This window comes from Podarcis cretensis, assembly GCF_951804945.1.
Source record: "Podarcis cretensis genome assembly, chromosome: 2".
NCBI lineage: Eukaryota > Metazoa > Chordata > Lepidosauria > Squamata > Lacertidae > Podarcis > Podarcis cretensis.
Window position 1 is genome coordinate 47,617,625 of NC_137171.1, and position 6,424 is coordinate 47,624,048.

At 42.2% G+C, this 6,424-nt stretch overlaps 1 long non-coding RNA gene across 1 annotated transcript; it reads right to left on the reverse strand.

The window, feature by feature from the left end:
* Positions 1-1,127: 1,127 nt before the first annotated feature.
* On the reverse strand, positions 1,128-5,123 carry LOC307209910. Its single transcript, XR_013835787.1, has 3 exons — positions 4,915-5,123; positions 4,130-4,219; positions 1,128-1,227 (listed from the first exon to the last, which is right to left on the reverse strand). It is a non-coding gene; the product is annotated as an uncharacterized lncRNA (long non-coding RNA).
* Positions 5,124-6,424: the final 1,301 nt, after the last annotated feature.

A 6,424-nucleotide genomic window follows, 5' to 3' on the forward strand; every position in this document is an offset into this window, starting at 1 on the left:
TAGTTGTTTTTCTCTTTGACATCTGTTGGGAGGGTGTTCCACAGGGCGGGCGCCACTACCGAGAAGGCCCTCTGCCTGGTTCCCTGTAGCTTTGCTTCTTGCAGTGAGGGAACCGCCAAAAGGCCCTCGGCGCTGGACCTCAGCGTCCGGGCAGAACGATGGGGGTGGAGACGCTCCTTCAGGTATTTGGGGCCAAGGCTGTTTAGGGCTTTAAAGGTCAACACCAACACTTTGAATTGTGCTCAGAAACATACTGGGAGCCAATGTAGGTCTTTCAAGATCGGTGTTATGTGGTCTCAGCAGCCACCCCCATTCACCAGTCTAGCTTCCATTGTAGTTGTAAAATCTACAACTGTACAATGAAACACACATACAGTTCTTGATTGTCTATTTTTCTGCCCCTTTGCACTCTTTAGTAATGAGGAAATGTGAGGACAGGAGAACTACTTTGGTTTCACATATGTTTTAGCTTGATTGCCATTTTATTAATTTTCAGTAATTTGCTCTTGTGTACCAAATATCAGCACATGCAACCAAATATTCACCACAAAGTACTGTGAAAGGTAACCTACCTCATAGGGTTGTCGTGAAAATAAAATGGGGAAGAAGAAAAGCATGAATGCCACCTTGAGCTCCTTGGAGTTTAGGTGGGATATTGGTTGGTTGGTTGGTTGGTTGGTTGGTCAGTCAGTCAGTCAGTCAGTCAGTTAAAACAATTACTGCTACTTCCTAGAGGAGGAAGAGACATGTGGTGGTGGTGGTAAGTGACTCCCTGATGAGGGAGAAAGAGGCAGCATTGTGTGGAGGTACCAGGATGTCCCAGGAGGTGTGCTGTCTTCCAGGTGCAAAGATTCCTTCCTTCTGATTCATGCAGGTAGAAATGATAAAGCCAGTCACAGCCTTCAACATATAGCAAAGAACTATGAGACTCTGGGCAGGAAGCTGAAGGGCTTTGGCGTGCAGGTGGTTTTTTAAACCACTCCTTCCTGTTGAAGATTGTGGCCCAGAAAGAACAAGGACAATACTGGGGGGAATTCCTCTATGACCTTTTTAATGCATTGGTTTGTGCAAAACAAAAATCAGAGTTTGGTGAATATTCTTTAAATCAAATTTCTGATCATAAGGTGGCATCTGATTGACTTCTGTGAGAACAGAATGCTGGACTAGATGAGCCACTGGTCTGATCCCATTGGGCTCCTCTTAGGTTATTTATGTCCCATTTCAGTTCTGAAATGTACCAGGTGTCATGGGTTAACTTTAGGTCAAAAAAGCAACTCCTTTCAAATCACCTGTAATTAAAGGCTATCTCATTTTCTCGTTCATGTTAGCTACCATCCATATTGACTCCAAGTTTGTCTCTTTCTCCATCCAAATCTCAGTGCCATCCAAAACAGCAACACTGGATTCACCGTCATATCACACTATATTTTTTGCAAATAATCAGTAGGAAACTGGCTGTAAGAAACATGGGCTTAGTTTCATAGAATTCCTAATTTTGTGCATTAGCTGTAATACTTCAGTGCTGCTGATGGAGGTTCACTTTACTGATTGTCCTTCCCATCCAAGCAAGCTTTTCCATATAGATAACCCACATGTCTGAAAGATGATCTGGCATGCTACTTTTCTACATGGGTAGCATTTTGTGCGCATTAGGAAGAGCGTTCTGTCATCTGTGCCCACACCTGGCGTCTGGAGTGACACAGCCAAAACACCACTTTACCAACTCAGTGATACTTTGTCTCTAGCCATCCTCTAGCATTCATGGATGAAAATCAATAGAGTGACCCATTAACAGTAATTTCTGTCCATTTAGATCCATTGTGCTCAGGACTCCCTTGTTCGAGTCATTGCACTTCCACCAGAACCAATGCTTTTCATCATTGCTTCATTAGTTCAGCATACAAAATAGTTTTGTTCCATAGTCCCAAGAGCTGGGTAGATTTATTAACCAACTAGGTTTCTGTTCTTGGGCTGTTTTTCAGTGTGAGCAGCAGAATGAACTGCAAAACATAGAGTGGAAAACTCAAAAGATGATTCCAGCTCTAAAGATGAGAAAACTAAACTTTGTCAGAAACGATTTGTGCAATATAAGCGTAAGACATGTATGAGAATTTAGAAAAAACATACTACATTAATGTTTGTATACATTTATTGCTCTCCTCCTTTTTGATATGAAAAGTTGGTATCCAGTTCCATTGCAAAAATATATATAATAACCCCAAAAATTATCATAAATAGCAGTAACTATGGCAATAGCTTACCGGCATGTTTTCCACCACTTATTGTGAAAGAAATTGGCTTGGATCTGGAGATGTCTTGCATGAGAAGAAAACCTCTGACAATGCAGCCTTGCCAAGTTCTTGCAGGGAGATCAGCAGTAGGTGTATCCAAGCCAATTACAGTCAGAGCCACCCACTGACTGATGGTAAGATGGCAGACAAGTGAGGGCTGGCAATTTTCTGAGACTGGTGCGGCAACCATCCATTTGCCCTGTAATGGATCAGCCTTTACTTAATTGCCCAATCCTTCTGCAGCCTCCATGCCTCATTGTGCAGAGAGCTTTTAATTTTTCTCTGCTGGTAGTTTTTTTGGTTATTGTCACTGATTGATCTTAATAGATTGTTATGCACTGCCCTGGGAATATTTGAGCCCATAAGCACTCAGGAGCAGTTGGGGGGGGCAATGCAAGGAGGTCTCATGGCAGGAGGGGAGGAGCCAGGAAAGCTCCATTGTGCAGACAAAGTTCCAGTCTTGTCAGGATCTAGCCCGTCTTACACAGAATTTATTTGTAACTGTATTATAGAGTCCTCTCTCTTTTTGAACTAAAAGAAGGGGTATCATTCATTTTATGGAAAATGGGGGGTTAAATAAATATGTTATAGAATCCATGCACTAAAACAAATGAGTTCTGGGTGGTCATGCATACATTTGCTCTATTTTTGTTAGTAGCAGCCAGGCTACTTTAGGATTACAAGGAGGATGGGGGTGGAGAGAGTATTTTTAGTTCAGTCTCTTTTTAGTTGAAGTCCTGGATACCATTTGCTGTTCACCCAAAGAAAAAGGCCCAGAGGGATTCTAAAGGCTCTGGGGACCAATGAATAAAACCAGCAATGCTATTGAGTCTTAGGAAAAAGAAGCTCCAGAGAGAATGTCTAACCAAGGTAGTTAGAAAAGTTTACTAAAGCTACAATCCTAACTCCACATACCTGGGAGTAAACCCAGTTGAGTTCAATAGGACTTACTCAGTTTCTGAGAAGACATGGTTAGGATTGTCCTGTAAGTCACAGCCCTACCCTAGGTTTTCCCTGCCACTTTAGCCTTTGATAATATTTTTGAGACAAAAGAATATTCCAGATGTTGCTGAACTACCACTCCTTTAATCCCTAGCCAGTAGCCATGTTTCTTAAGACTATTCGGAGTTGTAGTTCACAATATCTGGAGGGTCAAAGGTTCCCGACATCTGCTTTGAGACATCTAGGAAGAGGTCTTTTTTTAAAAAAAAGACTTTATCCCACAGTGCTCAAGAATGAACAAAACCTAGCCTTTGGCCTCTAGAAAATATGAATCCAGAGAATCTATGAGAAATATAAATATTAAAGATGAAAATTCTGTTGAATAGTAAATTGATTATAATGGGAACATTGCTTCTTTTGTAAAAACATACAGTTTTGAGTGCCAAATTTATTTTCAAGCTGCATAACAGACAAAAGCCTACTAGAACAGAAGGCAATTGTAAAGAAATTGTCCTTATGATTAGTATGAGCCAACAGAACTCCTGCTACGAAGTGGTGCTATGTGTAAGAAAAGGAGGAAAAGTCTGTTCATGATATTGAGCAGAAATGAATCAGCACTTTTACCTGCAGGTTCGACACATTTAAAACACATTTTACTGGCTAATTAATTATACATTACTAAGCTATAACAATGACATCATATTCCTATTGATAGCAAGAAAAACCCTTTAGAACTCAATACCTGGATGAATTTCATTTTGCCACGTTGTTTCTGTCATAAACTTTTAGAACTGCAGTTAAAATAAAAGATGAGTTAATAGGATAGAAGGAAGGGATTGTTCCTTTTTCCTAGCTGTATGTCAGATGTGTCTGAAATCTGCATACCTCAGATTTACCTGTGGTGCAGTGAAGGGTGGTGCAGATTACAAAACCTGGCGTCGTTCTGCGTCTTCCTAGAGCTGCCCTTATACTTCTTTTAGAATAATCTGTTGAGGTAAGGTCAGTGAGAAAAGGTTGACAGAGTGTAGTGTGACTAAATGTATACCTTCAAAGCTGCATTGTGTGAGCAAAGGAAACAAAACCACTTCTGCTTGGACAAATCAGCCCAACTGAACTCACCCATTTTCTCTGGGTGCTGCCAGGTGACATGTTGTCCCACACTTTCCAGCACATTTCCCCATCACTTTCCTTATCGCAAGAAGTCTGATCTTTGGGGAAAGCAGGTTTGCTGTGCACATGTTATCCACAGTGTATATCCATTCTGCACCCAGTGCTTTTTATATAAAAATGAGGTCCAGGTACTCATAGCTTGATAAAATGTAAAATGCCTGTGTCCCCCGTTCCTACACCCCTCCCCATTTTTCAGTTGAGTTTGTGGTGAACTTTTAATTTAAAAGGGGGGGATGATCTAAAATAGTTGTTTGGCAAGATAATAATTTCATTGGTGTAGAAAATAAAAAAGTTGCTAGAAAGGAAAGGCAGAAAGACCTTATAGTTATAATACCATAATCCTACTACTTATATCCCCACTAACCCAGTAGAGCCGTAACAGGCAGGAAACATTTATTTATTGCTTTTTAAAAACACACCTTTGATTCCCTTCCTGAAACAGATCCCATTGATCCATTGGTAAAGTTCCAAATCCCCACCACCCATACCTTTGTTGTGCCTAAATACTCACCCTTCTCCTCTCCATTGTTTGCAAAATTGTTTTTTGCAATAACAAATTCCCATTAAATCCTTTTTGAGTGGTATGCCTTTGTTCCGATATGCCTAACTTTCTCTGGAGTACAACCCTGACATCAGGCACTACCTAGCCATTTATTTTTAACTCCCTCAAGATGAGGGCATTAACTTCTAAAATTGGACTATGGGAGCAAGTATTTTCTCTTCCAGCTTCAACTTTTTAAAATATTAATGTTCGAATAACTACATACCAGTTTGTTGAGAAATCCAAACTGCTTAGTAATTAATCCTTGCTACTGTACCACCCACTTTCAGTACTATGTAAACTCTGTTTAAATATAGAATGGGTGGCTACATAAGTTAAACAGCAACAGAAAACCAGTAATGAAGCCAAATTGAATAACAATACAGCAGCACTCCTAAGCAGCTGAAAACTAACATAAATGGCCATGTAGCAAACAGAAACTGACGTGCCTCCACCCAAAAAAGCTTGGCTGTCACAGAGCTTCTGCTGCCCCCTCCCCCCATAGCCTTGCAAAGCTGGGATCCATGGAGGGTGGTGGCACCTGCCCACCCATGCTAGGGAGAGCCCGGGGAGCCGACGTGAATGTCAGAGAACTGGACTTTCTGACAGGCAGAGAAGAGACAGATACAGTGGCAGGAAAGAGAGAATTCCTAAGGGAGGGTGGAGAGGCAGTTAGCCACAGGAATTCAACCTTTGTACACAGAGAGCAGGAATTCAGTTGCAAAGCTCAGATAATGACATAGACACAGAAATGGGGGGGGGGTACAAGAACACACACACCGATCTCGTAGACTCACAATATTAGCCGAGAAGCGTGAAATGGACAGGAAGAGAAGGTGGGGTTTTTCCTGTTGGGGGAAAAGCGGCGGAGCTCAGTTCCGGCAACTGTGTCATCAGAGGAAGACTGAAATTAGCGGAGCTCCAACCGGCTGGCGGAGGGGGGGAGACCCAAGCCTTACAGTGGACTTGGCAAGTGCAAAGCAGCCACCACCACCCCACTGGCAGCCCCAGTGCAGCCCTGCCTGGTGCTCCTCTCTGCGCCACACTTGGGGGGGGGCACCTATTGCGCACTCCCTCAAAAATCTGCACCTGGGGCCATGGCACCCCTGGCACCCCCACGCTATGCCTCTGCCTGTACATCATATTAGAGCATTCCACCGGGGGGGGGACCACTGTCTGTATTCAAGTTGTTCTTTCTTGGGAAAAACTGCATTTTGATGCATTTTCCCCCAAACCAGATTCAAATTGAGAAAAAGAATGACAACTGCATTTAAGAGAGAACGGAGATGGGGTGACTGATAAGCAAAGCTTTACAATAGTCAACAAAATGAAATTGAATTAGAATAGCCAGCTCATAGGCTTCCAAGTAGCATCATTGTGGGAACAGAATTGTGGACTCAATAAGTCTTTGGCCTGGTCCAGTGTAGGACCCTTCTTATAATAGTCTAAATAAGGTTTTTAGTTTAAAAATGACAAGCCA